The sequence below is a fragment of the Armigeres subalbatus genome, chromosome 3, assembly GCF_024139115.2.
Source record: "Armigeres subalbatus isolate Guangzhou_Male chromosome 3, GZ_Asu_2, whole genome shotgun sequence".
Taxonomy (NCBI): Eukaryota; Metazoa; Arthropoda; class Insecta; order Diptera; family Culicidae; genus Armigeres; species Armigeres subalbatus.
The window spans coordinates 206,450,581-206,471,959 of record NC_085141.1 but is presented as its reverse complement, the minus strand read 5'-3'; the positions used below and the strand labels follow the sequence as shown (position 1 = coordinate 206,471,959).

Sequence of the window (21,379 nt, the reverse complement as noted above, 5' to 3'; positions counted from 1 at the left end):
ATCCTTATTATCAACAATTAGTTAGAGGAAAGGGACATAGACCAAGATACTCGTGACATTGAAATCGAAAAAAACATTCAAATTTAGCATGTTCAAAGATTGAAAAGCGAAAAATAATAAATTTCAACTGCACTACCGTAAATATGATCACTGAAGATTATGAAAACCGTCCTTGATTATCAAAATAACAAAAAGAAGAAAAGAAAATGGAATGCCAGTTATTTCGTAAGTGGATTAAGTTACTCACAGTTTTATCTTGGTTAATTGTTATTGTTTGTTTCTTGTACTTTTGCTCCACAATTGCACAACTTCTATCATAATTTAAAGTAAGTTTGATACAAGTGTTCATTTCATCTGCATATATGATATGGATGCATAAACGATGCATAAAATTTACTTTTCACCCCTGCAGCATCTTTGTGAAGGTTGTCCTATTTGCCTTTGTAGTTAAAACCAATGCATTCATGAATTTATTAAGAATTAAAGCACAGAGAAACAGACGTCTCACTCAACACATGTTCCATCGTTCACCATTTTAACGGTAAATTCATTTTTTTGTAGGTGGTCAAACGGCCACCGATGGTGCTTCAATCGATTTTGCTTAGGTTTGACGTTTACACACTACCGCCATCTAATTGCCGCTTGACCACACACAGAACATTTGGCATTGCGCGATACAATTTTCGTGACGGTGATTTTTATTGCATTTTGCTCTAAATGAGACGTCTGTTTTTCTGTGATTAAAGCATACGGAAAATGGTTGAAAATTACATCAGATCCAAAATTAACAGCCTTGTTTGATATTTTTGATAGTTGTTCGTTCGGTCTTGAAATCAACATATTAGCTTAGGTTCCTTATTTTATTTTGAGGAATATCTGTGGTTTTATGGTTAAGATATGCCTAAATAGTGTTTCAATTTAAATATAAAACATAGCTAATTTGTTCATTTTACCACCTCTTCCCCTACCCTTCGTATGACAAGGGGAGGAGTGCAAAATTGGTAATTGACTTTTTCCATTGTTTTTGTCTTTCGCGTATACTAAATATACGTAAATGCTATAGGATCACTCTAAAACCGATATTTTGATAGAAGGCTCGGAGACCCATAGTGTTATATACCAATCGACTCAGCTCGACGAATTTAGGTGATGTCTGTATGTATGTATGTATGTGTGTGTGTACAAAAAAATGTGAGACACACTTTTTTGTACTTAGCCTTATCCGATCTGCTTGCAACAGGTTGCAATCGACGCGGAATCCTAATTTTTTGCTATTGAAAATTGGCCCATTCGGCCAATGCGTTCCGAAGTTATTAAAAAAGTGTTTTTTTCTCTAATTTTTTCAAGGGGACCCCTTGGAAAAAAAAAAATCAAAATAAAAAAAATGTTTTATTCAAAAACTGCTGCAATGCATTCAGATGAACGCAAATAAATGTAAATTGATGGAAATATCTGAATCTATCTCCCTAAAGTGCAATTTTGACCTCTCTTATGTGCTCTTCTTGCTACTCTTATGGGTTTTCTTGTTTTATAATACACGAGAAAGGCACTATCACCGCTAGGTGGATTATTGGTGGACACTTTTGCATAAAGCAGTATGTTAGGCTACTGATAGTGAATTGTATACAAAACAATAGATCTAACAAATAATGGTTAAGCAAACCCAAGATATTCACAAATCAAATTTGAAAAATGTGTTTTAAATTCCCTATGCATTCAACACTCAGAGATAAAAAAGAAAGTAATTGATCAAGCTACATCAATCATGCTAACTGTTTTGCTTAAATAGCCAAAATTTATTTGCGTTGTCACATTTTGAGGAAGTTTCCACAAATACAACTGCATTATCGGACAGTAATTGGATTGTTTGGCAGAGCACAACACAAGTACCAGGAAATCATTTATCTGAAAGTAAAGCATCAGTTGGCAGAACTTGTTATCATTTTATACTGTTTTCATAATTTTGTTTCTCTCTACAGCTCAGAATAATCCTCAAAATCTAAAACAAATTCTGCAACGCTACTCATCAACATAATTTTAATTGAAATCACTCACTTTAATAAAAATCGACACCTGGCAACACTTTCCAGCTCAGATGCTGCATCGGTGTCGGCTGTCGAGCAAGATATCCCGCCGAACATTTACAACACGTCGAGAGTTGTTATCGGAATCAGAATGTGTTTATCTGCTGTACGGTTGCAAATTACGCTTCAGGATATGCACAAAAACGATCATTTACGTGAATTTATGGGAAATATTATCACGATGGCTGGGTGCATAAGTGGTACTTACGATGTAACTACGGTACTACCATTCGCTTTCGTTCTTCCGATTCGCAGCCGGCTGAGGCTACGATCGAAATGATGATAATTTTCGCGATTTCTGCTACCTTTCGCTATCAAATTATCACTTTGATTCTCGCAGAAGACCGATATCGCACACCGTGATCAGCGTTCGAGCGCGGTGAGAACAAACCATCTTTTTCTTCTACTAACCTTAGCAAGAAATAGCACAACCACAGCACCATACCACCGACTATATTTATGCACTCCGAGGGCCGGGGAACAGCTTATTGCCGTTCCCATCGTCATCATTGTCTTTGATTACAGCTCAGTATAAAAATCACACCCTTCGCGTTCGATTACCGATTTACGATTGCAGAAGCTTCAACGCCCACCAAACAGTTGCGTCTTGCTCAAGAAAAATCCCTGTGAAGAAGTGATACATTCCACTCCTATTTTTAAAATGGGGCTGCACGCTTCTTCTGGAACCTGGTCTATTTTAATCAACTGTTGTTTGTAGCACTTTCACAATTTATAATTGAGAACTGCCAGTATATGCACTTGTATTGTCGGAAAGTAAACCCACCACCTTCAATTTGATGACCGCGACGCAATGCCACCTAACCAAACACGTTAGCTATATTATCAATCTCCAAACCACGCGATCAGATTACTCGGAAGTGGAAGGGAGGAATTTGGCAAGCCTTTTATCTCCTTGGCATTTTTATTGGACGGCTGATAAAATTCTTTTCAACAGTCCCCTTGGCTACTCTTGAAGCTACCGCTTCAGAATCCGGTACCGGCAATCAAGGCTATGGCACCACCCTCCGGATAAGCCATTATCTGACAACAATTGTAACGGATTGTCTGCATCGCTAAAACATTGCTCACCACAGCTGGTGTTGTTTTAGATGGCAACATTCCTCGCATATTTTCGGTAGCGAAAATATCAGCTAAGCCGTTATAATGCTGATAGGCGAGATAAGGATCTTACAACGTTACATGTATAAAACGTGAACTCGTTCGACGCATTTTCGGTATAGTGGCGTCTTCATCGACAGGAACAATATAGACTGCATTCCCAAGAGTCAATAAAGTTCATTGAACGATATACAACACTAATTTGCGAATGATTGCATCCAAAACGAGGCGTGTTCCATAAATCAGGTAAATCCTGCCGAGGAACATCAAATGGACAGTTTGTTCTATATCAGAGGTTCGTAATTGATTTGATTTCAGATGATTAACGATAACGGATTAGGAATTTAAAATCAATAGAAGATTGCGTATTTTTTCATTTAAAGACAAAAAACTATGCGTAACTAAATCCATAATCACATATAAAAGTTCTAAAAAAGTGTATACATGATTGAAATTTACTTGTGGATCGTGACTCACAATTTGAGAAGCGCTCTAAACTAAAAAGACAGAAAATTCCAATCAAAAGCAAATGCTCTCCATTAACTACAGATTCACTTTATCAGTTTAATAAGAACACGATATATTGCGTAGATAGAAACGTTATACCGGGAAAGAATTCAGATCCATTACAGCCCTGTTTATCGATGTGGGGTTCCTGAAGAGAGGAAGTCATACGGCAGCAACCGGGTGGTACAAAACGAAAGATAGCAAAATGTGAGATAAAAGCGGATTAATAATGAACAACAAATATGATACCAGTGGGGCAGTTAGCTAGACCGAGGGCCATTGAGCGCAATCATCGTTGTTGGCATCATTGTCATCATCATTATCATCATCATCATCATCGGTTCAATGCAGTCTGGTCAAGTTAAGATACACTACTAGAATGTTACCCTGCCTCTTTGCGACAGGCGGACTTATTATCAACACTTGTCAGCCCAGTCGGAACGGAATAGTGCTGTATCAGTGCCATACCAGACCGCAGAGAGGGGGTGCGACACCCGTCTCACATTTGCTTCAGATTAATAAATTGCAGCTTATACGCGGCGGCACAAGAGATGCAAAACGTAATAATAACAAGAATCATTGACAGTAATTAGTATCTGGCGCCTGTCATAATGAGTGCCTTTGGTAAACGGCTCATATATGGCAATAATAGGACCACGGACAAATAGACGTAAGAGATCGAACGCAGTATTAACCCTTTGCAACGAAGAATAAGCAAACAAAAAAATAGGGAATGCAAATGCGACAATTTCATGGTGCATGGTTTCTATAGACTTTTACATTCGTTTGTCTCTGACGAACTCATGTAAGGCTGCCGTCGCCCAGTGCCTGCATATATCGTGGATGTGTTGAAATGTTCATTGAATGATGTTAGTTTTTCAACAGTTAAGGTATCGATTACTTCGAGCATGTTGTTTCTCGTGTTATCTATGAGCAATAGACATAATTGATCCCTAATGAGAATGATGTAAGATGTTAAATGCTTGCATCGTTCATCACAAAAATCTATTTATTTAATTGTTGTGCACTACTAATGTTCTTGATGTAGTATTCATCTGTTTGAACCTACTCCTAAGAAGACAGTTGTTTTTGTTGAACAAAGCGATGTAAGCCCCAATCTTTGAGGAATCTGAAGAGGGCAACAATGCTGCCAGTATCATCCACGAGGCCGTCCTTGACGCTGGTAGGGATTTCGTATGCTTCCCTGAATCTGAAATTTGGGGTAACGGCACAGGAAATGTTCCACCGTATTGTGGACTCCGTCGACTTTGCAGAATATCTGAAAGGAGCTTCGACCAAAATTATGTGAGAACCGGGTGAGTCCGTAGTCGTTCATAGTCGTAGTAAATTATCTTCTGGTCTTTTAGGATCGGTGCAGAGGAAGGTAGTTTCTTTATTGAGTTTGGCGGTGGTAGATTTTCTCCAGCTGCGGTTACCAAATAGATTTCATTATTCAAGCCTTTGTGTCTGACAAGGGGATGGTCGTTACAAAGCGTTGGCCTTCGAAGCTGGTTCCCGCTAGGAGATTGGCATGGAGCAATGTTTCAGGCATTGCAATATCATCTGAGCACCGGATATTATCTTTGCCTGTGCAAAGATATTATCTTTAATCAAAGAGCACTCTGGAAAGATATTATCATTTGAGCATTTGTTGATGATCCTGATAGCCAGCGCGGTTCGGGGTTTGTTCACGTTGCGAGGGCGTTGCTACAACAAAAGAAGTGAAAAAATGTTTCTCCATGGCGAACGTTGCACTTTGTTTACTGAGCAGATAGATAACTAAGATCGATATCCCAGCATATCATCAGTATCTTTGCTCAGAAGATCGAATGATGGGATAAGTTGCAATACCTGCAATGTTTCCAAGTACTGCATAGTGCCATGGGATCCAGGAAACGTCGTATTCTGGCGCTTGTTGGCGATAATTCTGTGGGTCCTAGTAGTGCTTAGGTTGCTCGCTCTGCAGTGCGAAGATGGAGCTTCTTGAGTCGGTAAGGACTAAGATCGGCTTCCTGGATGGGTATGTGGGAGCAATGAACACTGCAGAGCATTCGATAGAGAAGATATGGATTGCTCCGGAAGATTGTCCGAGATGGTCAGGTTTACACCGGAGTTCCTGATTCCGACTCCATGGCTTGAAACCGACACATTCATAAGCCTGTTCTCTTGCTTCCTGTACTGGTTTTGAGTAATATCTGCCAACGAAATTCTGAATATCTCCGAGTTGTCACGAGTTCATTGCTCAACTCAGCTATTTTTTATGCCTGAAGAGGAGTATTAATCAATAACTTGTAATTGATATTGTGGAATCACTTGTCATAAGAGTTTAAATCACTTGTAATAAAAGTTTGTACAATCCCACTCTATTCCACCACTTAAGTGGTGACAAGTGAAGCCATTCCACTAAAAAGCTCAAAATAATTTTCTTAAGTTTGTGGAATCGTCGATTACTTAGATTGATTCCTTTTGGTCGTTTTAACGGTTAAAATAACAAATTCTAGAGCAGAAAAATCTTACTGTGACATCAAATTTAAAACTATTTCTGCTGTAAAAATGGGAGCAAATTGAAAACTGATTTTGATGTTGATTTGCTTGTTATCGCTGATAATTATGGGTTTATTATCAGTTCATATAATTTAGAAATCAACAGCAAACTGAAATCAAAATAAGTAATCATTCATGAAGATCACAATTTGAAAACCTGAATTGAATTTAGAGTTTTGTTGATATTGAGTTTGAACACAGCGATAGCGTAGTTCAATTGGTCAAATGCAATGGATAGATAAATAACATCGATTTGTAGGTAGCAAAATGTGCACCGGTACATCAGCGTTAGTTAGGACTGAGATGGTGTTTTAGTCCGAGAGTTCCATAACAAGAAGATCGATCAGCTAAGAAACGACATTCAGAGGCGTGATTAAGTGAAGTAGTATGCAGTGGTTTCGCAGTGGTAGGGTAGGGTCCTACTAAACTAGAAAAATAAAATGTCATAAAGCAGCTCTCTTCAGCGCCTTTATTTGTCGTAGTTCGATTGCCGGAGTGCAGGAGGTACCTAATTAGGAACTATTTAGGAGCTTTTTCTTACATGTTGTAGTGTGCGACATGTCTATCGATAGCGTACACTTCAACCCAGTCAACACATGATCGTATATGATGCCGTTTAAGATGCTAAAGTGGAGGCGATATATGCACTTCCCCATACAACATGTACGTATATCGCCTCCACTTTAGCATCTTATGCTGCATCATATACGATTTTGTGTTGACTGGGAAAATATGAGAAATACTGGATGATATCTATGCAATGCTTCTGTGGTCGGCCTCTAAGATCGTGACTGTATACGATGGTGACAATCAAAGGAGGTCTCAATCAAACCACAAGATAGTCTACTCATAAAATAAAGTAATTCAATCAATATAGTTTTTTTTTTATATTCGGGATGATTTCCTACATGACATTGGACTTTGTCCATGCTCTTTGTTTAATTTATACAAAATATGTATGGGTACTTAAGTTAGGCCTCCGCTGGTTTGCCCATGCAAATATTAAAAATGGGACTGTTTATTATTTTATATTTTGGCTGTCAAGTATCCCCACTATAGAACATGATTTGTAAATTAAGTAGAGGTAAAAACCTTTTTTTAAGCACAAATGAGAAAAAATTAAAACAATTTTTAATTTGAATTTTATTTTATAATAACCAAAATACAAATAAAATTATTGGTGCGAAAAATGAACTGAATATGGAGCGATAATTGTCTGTGAATAGAAATGCTTACAAATTGAAAACGTCGTTGACCTTCCTAAATTAAAATATTTTTCCAATGAACCGAATCCATGTAAAAATCTGCAAAACGCTTATCAGATGTTCCAGTGTATTTGTCGTAGATGACAGGAAGGTTTGGAACTATTTCATCTGCATTTTAGTCGAAGCTTTTATTCATTTTGCAGAGCAATTTGCATTTGCAATTCCAAGTCATTATATACCATGCGTCTCCATGCTTTGTTCGCACAGAAAATTGGTAGCCGGTATTCCGAAATGAAAAAAAAACAGCTAGGGGAACTGCAACGAAAGCAACGTATATTTGCTAGAACTCCACTATAGCAGAATGTTTCTCCTGATTTGTTACGGGTGAGTTTGGCAATAAAGTTATTGGTTTTCGAGACTATGACGAAAAGACGTGTCCCTAACAGACGTTTTGTTTCCATATCCGTATCAATACATTACTAGGTTCACTATGAAAATGATCTATTTTTGAATTTGTCATTTACGATGACATCATGTTTTTGCCAATTTTAGATGGCATCAACGATGATTGTTCAAAATGTTATCTACTTGTATTTATAAAGTATAATACATTGTTGAACCCTAATCATACAACATAACAATTCGAAGAGATCACTCTGTTTATCCCTTCTGGATAACGCTTTGAACGGGTGATACAAATGAAACGAAACAACTGGGATATAAATTTATTCTTAAGGGCAACATTGACGAAGGGTTTATATTTTCCTAAGTACCCTAGACCGATCGAACGATGATTAGTCAAGTACGGTCAGCTCGTTTTGGCCAATAGGCTTTGGGACAGAATGTCGAAATACAAAAGGTCGAATGACAAAAGGTCGACGGACAAAAGGCGAAGGGACAAAAGGTCGAAAGGACAAAAGGTCGACGGGACAAAAGGTCGAAGGGACAAAAAGTCAAATGGACAAAATTTAAGAATCTATAATTCTGTATACATGAGAAACACCAAATATACGACAAGTTTGAAAAAAAAATTCTGAAAAAAAATCTAGCTTATTACATTTCTCAGAGATTTCTCCTTCTTTATTTCATGGGCTTTTCTTAAACCAATTGAATATTCAGCAGTCAGGGTGAGCATTGTATGATTTTGATTAGTTCTCGGAAGAGAACTGAAAATTATTACTTGTTAGATCGTGCTCTTATAACACGTGTCGCTTCGAGTGCATGTTTTAGTTAAATACGTTGGTTTTGTTATCTTTAATTCAGTGTCGTATAATTAATTATCTCGCCAACGCGACTTCCTATACATTCCTATACATTACATTCCGATGTTGATCATGGAGAATCAGAAGATTGTCAGTCTCTTGTATAAATGTGTCATCATGTATTAGATGGGGATGTTATTGGTTATAATTCAACGTGACGTTGTTATTGGTTTTAAATAAGAAATAAACACTGAAGCATGTACACAAAGACTGGCCTTAAGCCGTACATAACAGATTACATTATGCACATTATTCGGTGATTCAACCGTACGAATTATGTTAATTAACACTCAAACATGCGTGATGTTGTATTTTGTACAACATTAACGAAAAAATCTCTCTCATGGTACTCAGCATGAACGATCCTGCATTAGTGTTCCAGGAAATAATCATGATTGTGCATATGCAAGCACTCGGAGTATTCGAGAGACAGGTTCTTAGGACCACCTTTAGCGGTGTCCAAAAGACGGTGTATGGCGGCGAAGAATGAACCACGAGCTAACACAGCTCTACGGCGAACCCAGTATCCATAAGGTAGCTAAAGCCGGAAGGGTACGATGGGCAGGGCATGTTGCAAGAATTTCAGACAACTACCCTGCAAAGATGGTGATCGCTTCCGATCCGGCAGGTACGAGACGGCGTGGAGCACAGCGAGCGAGGTGAGCAGACCAAGTGTAAAACGACTTGGCGAGCGTGGGGCGCATTCGAGGATGGAGAGATGCGGCCTCGAACTGTGAGTTAACGTCGTTGCCGACCGGACTTTGTGGAATTCCATCGACGTTTCCATCGGTGTCAACATTTTGGAGTTGGCAACATCAAGGCGCATCAGCAGAAGCAGGCGAACGATATCGAGGGCGATCTTCGAACCTGTACCTACCGATGCAGTGCAGACTCAGCATACTTGTAATGTAGTTAAGTTGATGATAATAAATCAGTTGGGTGTGAACAGTGAATGTAGTTAGACGTTTAAGTTTTTTTTTTTAAAGAACTCCGTCTTCTCGAATTATTAACTCGTGTATTGTGGCGTCAAATTGTTGATTCAGTGGTTTCTGTTTAGATGTAAACTAAATAACTGAATGAATGTGCTTATGCATATTGCATATTGGTGGTAGAGTCTTGTGTAGGAATTTGAGGTTGTGGGTTCAAGTCAAGATTGGGCCATCGTTCTCACGAACAGTCTGTAGGACGGCTATCTGAATCGCTCAAAAAGGTATCTTATATTACATTTTTCTTGTGCTGAATTTGTTGAAAACATGGGCCAACCTGACCCTTATTTGACCAAGTGTCACCCCCGATGACGGTACTTACATCATAGTTTTCCTTTGAAATAAACTACTGTTCTCAACACTATGGCTTTTCAGTTTTAACCAATTTTGTAATTTCGACCTTTTGTCCCTTCGACCTTTTGTCCTTTCGACATTTTGACCCGTCGACCTTTTGTACATTCGACCTTTTGTCCCGTCGACCTTTTGTCCCTTCGACATTTTGTCCATTCGACATTTTGTCCTTCGACCTTTTGTCTTTCGACCTTTGTCCTTCGACCTTTGTCATAGATTCCAGCTCGTTTTGGCCAATAACCGACCGGCTGCTGCCGATGACGACAAGTCGGCATCGTAAAGTGAATCTGTTTTATTCACACCACAGCACAGGTACGTGACAGAAGCCGCGCATCTGAACTGCCAGAGGAATGTGTCCCCCGCTCCCTCTCGGATTGCTTTATTAGCAAACACCGACCTGGGGACTGACTGTCGTCAGCGCAGCTTGGGCTGGCTATAGCATTGTAGTAAATCGAATGGTGTTGTTAGCTATACATATTGATACTAACAGTACAGTTGACGATTGGCTCTCACGTATGTAGGTAATGTGTGCTCTTCATTGGTTACGACGATTGCATTTGCATATGCATGAGGACTTTCTGGTACTCACTGCTAGCTGGAAGTATGACACCGCCCGCCCTCGTCGTCTCGAGGGCGAGTACGCCCAAGAAGCCTTATGGTGTATTAACACAAGATTTGTCCCCGGTTACTTCCATAATGCAAATGCGTGGTTCGTGATAAAATCAGGTAAATCAAAGTATCGTTAGGCGCCTCCAGCTGGGAAATGTTTGAATCAATCAAAGATTCATATATTGATAATGATGGAATAGCTATTCCGTGAGTTATTTCATCTGCGTAGTCCTCATTCCTCACTAAACAACTTCATTTGTTTACAGTCTACACCGTGTCCAATATATTCTCAAACAAATTCAAACTCTGATTATTTCATTAACTGATTGCTTCAGTTCAAACATTTTTCAAAACCATTCTGCAAAACTTCTATAGTATAAAATTTAATCAAAACACTCTAATAGAGAAGGAAAAAAGTTCTAATCTTGGCAACTTTTTCGAATAAAACAAGTTGTAACTTTCCGCACTTGCAAAAAGTTTCATAACTACGGCAAGATGAAAAAGTGCGGGTATATATTGGACATGGTTGTACTAGGTTGATTTGCAGAGAATTAAGATATTAGCAATATTATCTACCTGTGCATGGAACAAAAAAAAAAGATCTTAAAAAATGTTTATGCAAGCAGCAGAATATAATCTGACCATGATTACGTAACGAATAAGAATTTTGTCAAGGCGTTCTTGGAAAGCAAAGGCAATACAAGATCTACTTGGAAAACACTTCCTTTTTCCGTACCTATTTTTTATTACTCAGTCAGATGCTACTCATGTACATGTATTCAAGAAATTCGGTTGGATCTCAGATCTTTTCATATCAGTTTCATTGAATTTATTTCAATAACAAAGCATTATTATGTTTTTGTGTGTTATAGGCATTTTAGTTAAATTGTTTTTATTTGTAGCGGTTCCGAAACATCGGACACAAATTTGACAACAGCTACTATGGCCAGGGCCTAACATCGAAGTTGGGAAAATTGAGCCAATAGAACAATTCTAAGCCACCATTTGAAGCCGCTCAGAAAAATCTGATGTGTGCAATGTGTATGTATAACAAGACAATATTCCACATCATTGTCCTGTTCAAAACGGAGGAAAGCAACCGTTGCCACTATTTTTTTGGAAACATTATTGAACGCAAATTAAATAAGAAAAAGAAAAGTATAAGTTAATTGCCATTGTTCTACACCCCATAACTCTCATAATAAATCTCGGGTACTTATTTAAAAGGACGTATGTGATTTTGTAAACAAAGATTCAAACGTCGATTTGTCCAATCTGATGACACTCCCACGCAAACCAACACCACCAACAGGTAGCCGAAGGCTTCCCCTATCTGTCTGTGGTGATGGTTTGCGTGGGAGTGCTCTCAGATTGGACAAATTGACGTTTGAATCTTTGTTTACAAAATCACATACGTCCTTTTGAATAAGTACCCGAGAAATGTTGTAATGAAAACTAATAAACATACAAAACTTTGGAGCACACAAACAACGCTCTCCGTCACCGAGGAGTTGGTTTTCTACTTATCATCCATGTGCAGGCAGCGTTGTTGTGTGTTGTTCTACGACCTCTGCGTGAAGATTATATCACTGATGCAACCTGGCGGAATATTGAAGACCGTTGAGAAGCAACCGCTGCGAAAGAGCAGAAATACGAGGCTTTGCGGACGACATCGGCTTCATTGGAATCGATCGTAGGACAGTAGTGGAGGCTTTTGTTCCACTGAAGAGTGAGACGACGAGGATAGGCTTAACTATCAACTCTACCAAGACAAAGTGCACGGCTGCGGTGTTGGTGTTGGTGCTGAGGTAGTGTTCGATGGGGATATGGTTGAAGTTATTGAAGAATTTGTTTGCCTTGGAACTCTTGTGAAGTGTGACAATGGCGTTCACCGTGAAATGAAAAGACGTATTGCTGCTGCGATCAAGGCCTTTTACGAACTACGTAACTAGTTTAGGTCCCACAGCATGCAGACGAAAACAAAATTTGTTCTGTATAAAATCTGATTCTACCAGTGGCCCTTACATACATGAAACGTGGAAGTTGAAAGAGGCGGACCTGAGAGCTTTCAGGGTTTTCGAAAGAAAAGTGCTACGTACAATACTCGGAGGAAAACTAGAAAACGACGAGTGGTGCAGACGCATGTACAGGGGATGGACAAAATAATTAGGATAGGCAAATTTTGGGTAAAATTAGATGTGTTGTAACTATCTTAGTTATCATCCGATTTTGACAATTCAGGCATGCCCGAACTAGAAAATTAATGCAGTTTAACGGTATGTCCATGGAACCGACTATGGCCACCGGATTCCGGAGATATTCCGGGTTTTTCGGAGGTAGGTTCAAAACCGTAAATTTGAGGTGGATATTAGGAGAAGTTGTGGTTAAAAATTGAATAATATTAGTAACCACAAATGAAGTAGGGCTCTTGCTGATTGGAACCATATATTGAGATTTGGAATCGAACCAGAATCAAGTGAGATATGGCCATTTCTTTATAATCGGTTCCGATCGATACTTATCAAAGGGGTCAGGCCACAACTTCATTTGAATCTCGTTTTTTGATAGATCGTCCACTATGACTTTATTCTAGAAGGCCTCTAATGTGTCAAGAATGAAAAACCAATTGAATAAACGGATCCTGGAGTCGCTGGGATGTCCCCGGGGAACCTGTGAATGGGGACATTTAAGTTTTGCCACCAAAACCAGTCGTTCGACGGCTCTTTTCATGGTTTTCGATCAGGAAGCGAAGTATAATTATAAAATGGTCAATTTACGGTTCTGACCGCTTCCAGGACCTACGGATTGGCCCCGGAGAACCTGTGGAAGGAGACATTTTAGTTTTACCACCAAAACCAGTCGTTCGACGGCTCTTTTTTCATGGTTTTCGATCAGGATGCGAAGTATGAATATGAAATGGTCAATTTACGGTTCTGACCGCTTCCAGGACCTACGGATTGGCCCCGGGGAACCTGTGGAAGGAGACATTTTAGTTTTACCACGGAGGCGAGCCAGCCTGGGGCTGCAAGTCTCCTTAATAAAGCTAATAAAAAAAAAAAAAAAAAAAGTTTTACCACCAAAACCAGTCGTTCGGCGGCTCTTTTTTCATAGTTTTCGATCAGGAAGCGAAGCATGAATATAAAATAATCCATTGACGGCTTTGACCGCTTTCAAGACCTACGGATTGGCCCCGGGGAACCTGTGGAATGGGACATTTTAGTTTTACCACCAAAACCAGTCGTTCGACGGCTCTTTTTCGTGGTTTTCGATCAGGATGCGAAGTACGCAGATGAATTGGTCAATTACCGGTTCTGACCGCTTCCAGGACCTACGGATTGGCCCCGGAGAACCTGTGGAAGGAGACATTTTAGTTTTACCACCAAAACCAGTCGTTCGACGGCTCTTTTTTCGTGGTTTTCGATCAGGATATGAAATGGTCAATTAACGGTTCTGACCGCTTCCAGGACCTACGGATTGGCCCCGGGGAACCTGTGGAACGGAACATTTTAGTTTTACCACCAAAACCAGTCATCCGACGGCTCTTTTTTCATGGTTTTCGTTCAGGAAGCGAAGTATGAATATAAAATGGTCCATTGTCAGCTCTGACCGCTTCCAGGATCTCCGGATTGGCCCCGGGGAACCTGTGGAAGGGGACATTTTAGTTTTACCACCAAAACCAGTCGTTCGACGGCTCTTTTTTTTATGGTTTTCGATAAGGAAGTGAAGTATGAATATAAAATGGTCCATTGACGGTTCTGACCGCTTCCAGGACCTCCGGATTGGCCCGGGGGAACCTGTGGATAGGGACATTTTAGTTTTAGCACCAAAACCAGTCATTCGAAGGCTCTGTTTTCATGGTTTTCGATCAGGAAGCGAAGTATGAATATAAAATGGTCCATTGACGGCTCTGACCGATTCCAGGATCTACGGATTGGCCCCGAGGAACCTGTGGAAGGAGACATTTTAGTTTTAGCACAAAAACCAGCCATTCGACAGCTCATTGACTGTGACTGTGACCGCTTCCAGGACCCAATGATTGCCACCGGGGAACCTGTGGAAGGGAATCTATAAGTTTTAGCACTAAAATCAGTTATTCGACGGCTCTTTTTATAGGTTTTCGACCAGGAAGCAAAGTATAAATATAAAAGAACCATTGACAGCTTTGACCGCTTCCAGGACCTACTGGTAGCCATCGAGGAACCTGTATAAGGGGACATTTTATTTTTACACCAAAATCAATCATTCGACAGCTCTTCTCTAATATAAGCAAAGTATGAATATAAAATTGCCCATTGAGGACTCTGACCGCTCTCAGGACCTAAAGATTCCCCCCGGAAAACCAGTGGAAAATAACATTTAAGTTGCAGCACCAAAACCAATAACTCGACGGCTTTTTTTCGTGATTTTTATCAGAAAGCGAAGTATCAGTATAAATTGGACCATTAATGGATCTGACCGCTTCCAGGACTTACGGATTGCCCCTGGGGAACTATGGAAGAGGACATTTTAATTTTAGCACAAAACCAATCCTTAGCCGTGCGGTAAGACGCGCGGGCTACAAAGCAAGACCATGCAATTTTCAGATTGGAAATTTTCTCGACTTCCTGGGCATAAAAGTATCATCGTGCTTAGTCTCATGACATACGAATACAAAAATGGTAACTTGGCTTAGAAACCTCGCAGTTAATAACTGTGTGCTTAATGAACGCTTAGCTGCGAGGCGGCTCTGTCCCAGTGTGGGGATGTAATGCCAATAAGAAGAAGAAGAAGACAAAAACCAATCATTGGACGGCTCTTTTTCATGGATTTCAATCAGAATGTGAAGTATGAACAAGAAATGGACCATTGACGGCTCTGACAGTTTTCTGGACCTACGGATAGCTCACGGGGAACCTGCCTACTTCATGCTTCGCTTCCTGATCCAAAGCCATGAAAAAAGAGCCGTTGTATGACTAGTTTTGGTGCTAAAACTAAAATGTCCCCTTCCACAGGTTTCCTGGGGCAATCTGTAGGTCCAGAAAGCGGTCAGAGCCATAAATGGTCCCTTTTATATTCATTTCTCGATTTCTAATCGAAATCACTAGAAAAGAGCCGTCGAATGACTGGTTTGGTGCTAAAAATGAAATGTTCTCTTCCACAGGTTCTTCGGAGGCAACCAGTAGGTCCTGGAAGCGGTCAGAGCCTTCAATTGACCATTTTATATTCATACTTCGCTTCCTGATCGAAAACCATGAATGAAGTGGCGTCGAATGACTAGTTTTGGTGCTAAACTAAATTGTCCCTTCCACAGATTCCCTGGGCCAATGCGTAGACCCAGGAAAAGATCAGAGCCGACAATGGACCATTTTATATTCATAGTGTGCTTCCTGATCGAAAACCATGAAAAATGAGCCGTCGAATGACTGGTTTTGATGCTAAAAATAAAATGTCCTCTTCCGCAAGGATCTTCGGAGGCAACCAGTAGGTCCTGGAAGCAATCAGAGCCGTCAATGGACCATTTTATATTCATACTTCGCTTCCTGATCGAAAACCATGAAAAAAGAGCCGTCGAATGACTGATTTTGGTGGTAAAACTAAAATGTCCCCTTCCACAGGTTCCCTGGGGCCAATCCGTAGGTCTTGAAAGCGGTCAAAGCCGTCAATGGATTATTTTATATTCATGCTTCGCATAGGCGTAACTAGAGTCTCGGTCTAGGGGGGGGCCATGGCACCAGCTGGTGGGATGTAATTTTCAAAGGCGATTTAAAGCACTGTGCGCATGGATTGCAATAGAAATTGTTTGACTAAGTTTATCGCTCATTCGTCCTAGAACTAACATAAAAAAATCGCGAATAATACAATTGATTTCCAATGATGCTGTGATTGCTTTAAAACGCTGTGTCTGTGTCAACTTGTCTTCTCCATGTTACTAAATGTGGATAAGTGTGTAATCTAAGATTCAAGAATCTTCTTCGAATTATCTATAAATAAAATTCGATATGAGTATATTTCTGAAAGTTTTCAAGCATTTCCATGATTACTTAATGCATAAAGATCTCGTTTTTTTTTTAAACTTGAAATTTTCTAAACTCTTTAGATGTGGAATAAATTCCACGAAATTTTGTCATAATCAATATAAGTATTCATGCAATTCCAAAATGTATGCTATGTGCTGAAATAGTTGAGTACCGATGAACACAAATTTGGAATCCTAAAGTGTTTTTTATGAGTCATAAATTCCATGAGTCATAAATCAAATTCCAGAATAACATACGGTTTTGTAGTTACTGACGTTAGGAAGAGGCTTTATTATGGTTTTCTGAATAGGTGAGAGATTTCTCTGCAAAAATCAAAGAGACTTGAGAAGCAACCAAATCGATCTGAATTGTGCTGCAAAAGAAATGTTGTCTGATACGAACTGGTTTCTAAATCTAATTTTTTTTATCCTAAAAAACAAATTCTAACTAAAGCAGGCACAAAAGAGTTTTCCGATGATCCTTATGAAATCGCCAAAAAATTAAATGGAACAAGATCTTTTGAGGATTATAAAAATATTTCTTCAATGCAATCTCTGTTGTGAGTGCGAAGGTTGCCTAAGTTTTGTCCTAATACTTTCAATGGAATGCGTTGTTGATTTTTCTGTCATTGTAACAAAGATTCTTAAGTTTTATAATTTTATATCATTCTGTGCCAGAATTATATGGCGAGAGCAAAAAGCTCCATAGGAATTTGATCAACTGTTTTGCGGCATACCTTGCGATTAACTCGAAGATTTTCGAAAGAATGGTCGTTCGAAATTTCATTGACCGGATTTGTGTACATGTGCTCATTTTGATGTAGTTGCTTCAGTCTTTTTTGAAGCGGATGGTAGTTTAATAGAACAGAAATATTTATATCTTAATACAATTATGTTTTTATGTTTCTGCGACCAGGATACTAGTCAAACAAATGCAGAACAAATTTATTATTTTAAGCTAGCAACTGAATTAGAAGCGGCATTGATTTTAGCTTAAAATCGAGAAAATGTTCCCGGGGGTCCAACTTAAATATTTCGATGCTTTGCTGAACAAATGGTCATAGATGTGATAACGCAACAAAAAATATGTTTATAGAATTCATAATCAAAATTAAGAAATATGTAGGAAATATGTAAATGAAATAAAAACTGACTAAGTTGGAATTACTTTTCAACATTTTCTGGGGGGGGCCAAAAGTAGGTCTGAAGGGGGCCAGCCCACCCCCCCCGGCCCCCCTTATTTACGCCAATGATGCTTCGCTTCCTGATCGAAAAACAGAGCCGTCGAACGACTGGTTTTGGTGGTAAAACTAAAATGTCCCCTTCCACAGGTTCTTCGGGACCAATCCGTAGGTCCTGGAAGCGGTCAGAACCGTAAATTGACCATTTCATATTCATATTTCGCATCCTGATCGAAAACCATGAAAAAAAGAGCCGTCGAACGACTGGTTTTGGTGGTAAAACTAAAATGTCCCCATTCACAGGTTCCCCGGGGACATCCCAGCTACTCCAGGATCCGTTTATTCAATTGGTTTTTCATTCTTGATACATTAGAGGCCTTCTAGAATAAAATCATAGTGGACGATCTATCAAAAAGCGAGATTCAAATGAAGTTGTGGCCTGACCTCTTTGATAAGTATCGATCGGAACCGATTATAAAGAAATGGCCATATCTCACTTGATTCTGGTCCGATTCCAAATCTCAATATATGGTTCCAATCAGCAAGAGCTCTACTTCATTTGTGGTTATTATTTTAAACCACAACTTCTCCTAATATCCACCTCAAATTTACGGTTTTGAACCTACCTCCGAAAAACCCGGAATATCTCCGGAATCCGGTGGCCATAGTCGGTTCCATGGACATACCGTCAAACTGCATTAATTTTTTAGTTCGGGCATGCCTGAATTGTCAAAATCGGATGATAACTAAGATAGTTACAACACATCTAATTTTACCCAAAATTTGCCTATCCTAATTATTTTGTCCATCCCCTGTATCTCGAGTTGTATCAAGTGCGCAAAGTAGAAAATATTGTGAATCGTATTAAATAATGCAGACTTCAGTGGGCTGGTTACTTAGTGCCAATGTCGTAGGAAATAATAGCGAAAACAATATTCAGAAGCGGATAGAGCCAGGCATAGATGTATCGAAGCTGTATCCAACCAAGTATCCAGGTGGGGAGATACGAGACTTTTCGACGGTATTCGGCGCTAGAAAAGGAAGATAAGCGCTACTGAAGTCGGAATTTCTTGGCTTGAAAAGGGATAATGCTGCAACAAGTGGCGATAATTGCCTCCTCTTCGGCTCCCTGGGTTGATCACATATCAGCAGAGACGCTCAAAGCTAACCCCATGATATCTGCACAAATTGTGCATAAACACTATTCTGAATTATCTGGGACACCGCGATTTTTTCGACCATAAAGAAGCAAGTTGCCTTAGTGAAAATCTCAAATTTTATTTTCCAATTATGTATCTGAATGTGTGCGGCAATCGGCGGACCATACAGGAGAATATAGACATGACTCCGACATAACCAAGTAGAATTTCATGCTGGGAAACAAGGATGTTATCGATCATTTAGTAATTCGCGTTCGATCAATTAGAACTTGGTCAATAACTCATTTCAGAAGCTGAATTTTAAAATGTGTTGTATGGTGGACTTCTAGTGCGAAGGTTTTTCTGCAACTCTGTCTTATGGTTCGTTGTTTGAATTCCACTAGTAACGGAGTTATAACTATAGTTTCAGTAACTTAGACTAAATGATAACAAAATTCCAATCATTTAGTTTAAGTTACTGCAACTAGCGCTATAACTCCGTTATTAGTGGAATTCTAATAACAAACCATTAGGCAAGGTTGTAGAATAACCTTCGAACTAGAATTCCACCATACAACACATTTTGAATTTCAGCTTCTGGAATGAGTTTTTGACAAACTACTAAATGATCGAACGCAAATTACTAAATGATCGATAACATCCTTGCTGGGAAATCAGTTGTGAACCTGATTGTTACGTTCCTCTTCGTGATGCAAAAATTCCTCTTATTGGTATTCATCGACTACGAAAATGCTTGCGATCGTCGGAACCACGAAAATTTGTGAGGCACCCAGATTAAATAATCTGGCTGAGTGATACAAGGATTTATTCTATCTCCGCAATTGCAGCTCATGGTATTCGACGAAATCATAATATAACGATGAAGATAATGATGCTGGAAGAAGTCCCACTAAACGTACCGCAACATTTTTAAAGATTTGATAAGGACGAGTTTACAAGCGAATGTGAGAAAACCCGGTTGTAGCTGAGTGCCTCGCAGTTGAATGGTCACCTCGAGTCGGTCGAAGCTGATCAATCCATGATAGTAACATTTTGGTTCAAAAAATAGTCAATAGTCAACAAACAGCATTAGTATATCATGGTTTTCATGATCGTTACAAAACTCAAAATGTTACTTGTTTTAATTGTCATAAGGAGATCTATGATCTCGTTAAAGCGTCAGCCATTATCGATTTTGTAACAAAATTTGGGCTATGTCATAGCTAAGAAAATGCGAAAGCTCGTTTTTTACAATTGGTACATTTTAAACCGATTCTCTCTAGCTGTAAGAAATACTTAATAAACACTTAGCAGCGATGCGGGAATGTCCCAGTGGGAGATTTAACGCCAAAAAAATTCAATACGAGGAGATACGAAATTTCTACGTAATCAGTAAATATTCGTCAATTGGAATGTACATATCCAATTAGAATTCAGCACGAACTGCCTGAAGTTATTTAGGTATGTCTCGTAACAAAGTTTTGCGCACAAACAGAGATGAATCGGTTTACTGTTCAGCCCGAAAAGGGTTTTTTTTGTGTGAATCACCCAACTAATTTTCCGACAATAAGTACGCTTCTCCGTAGAACCCACGGCAGTCCAGAAAAACGGCGTGTGGTTATTTTTGTTCTTTTGTTTTTCGTATCGTGGCTGATGCCGTCGTCGTTGTCGCCTTGGTGGTACGCGATGGTAATGCAAATTTCGCGCCGAAAATTATGTCGCCTTCATGTGAACAAGCGTATACACATACACTTCATTCTCGCCTTAAAGGCTTGATTAGTGCCGGTTGATATGGAGTCGACGGTTCTGGCTGAGGCCGAACCGACGACCGAACTGGGCGTCAAGTGTTTAGTATTCATCGGGGTAGAGTGACGTGTTAAAATGGTGCATGACACATACATTTTGATATAGCGTTCGCAGACTGGGCTTCGATTGTGACCAAGCACTGGTAACTGATGTACTGTATATGGAAGATTTGGAGTAAGATGGTGAGTTATTCCGAAATCATGCGTGCTGGGAGAAAATATGATACTGTCTAGCAGAATTGTTCTTAATGAAATCAAAACCCAGCAGCGTTATTTTGCTGCGAATAACTTTTTAGAAAATGACGATTTCACTCAACTCTTAGTGATATGTAAATATGGACAATGCAAACAGAGTTCGAATTATTCTTTATTTTATTGGTGATAATTTTATATTCAGGACTTTTATTTTGTGGGATTGATGTTCACAAATTCAGGTCGATTTGTGTAACAATGGAGAAGCTTGGTAGTTCCATAATAAGGATATATAGATATTTATCCTTCCAGGACTCGCATCGTAGTAAAGAGTACAACACCTTCGAAAAAAGCTCGCTTGCCGTTCACAACAAAGGCGAGATTGCGTGAGGACCATGCG

The 21,379-nt window shown here is 39.4% G+C and overlaps 1 protein-coding gene across 2 annotated transcripts in view; it reads right to left on the bottom strand.

The window, feature by feature from the left end:
* LOC134224504 (uncharacterized) overlaps positions 1–21,379 on the bottom strand; it is a 137,834-nt gene that overhangs the window by 83,641 nt on the left and 32,814 nt on the right. The gene's annotated exons all lie outside the window — the stretch shown is intronic.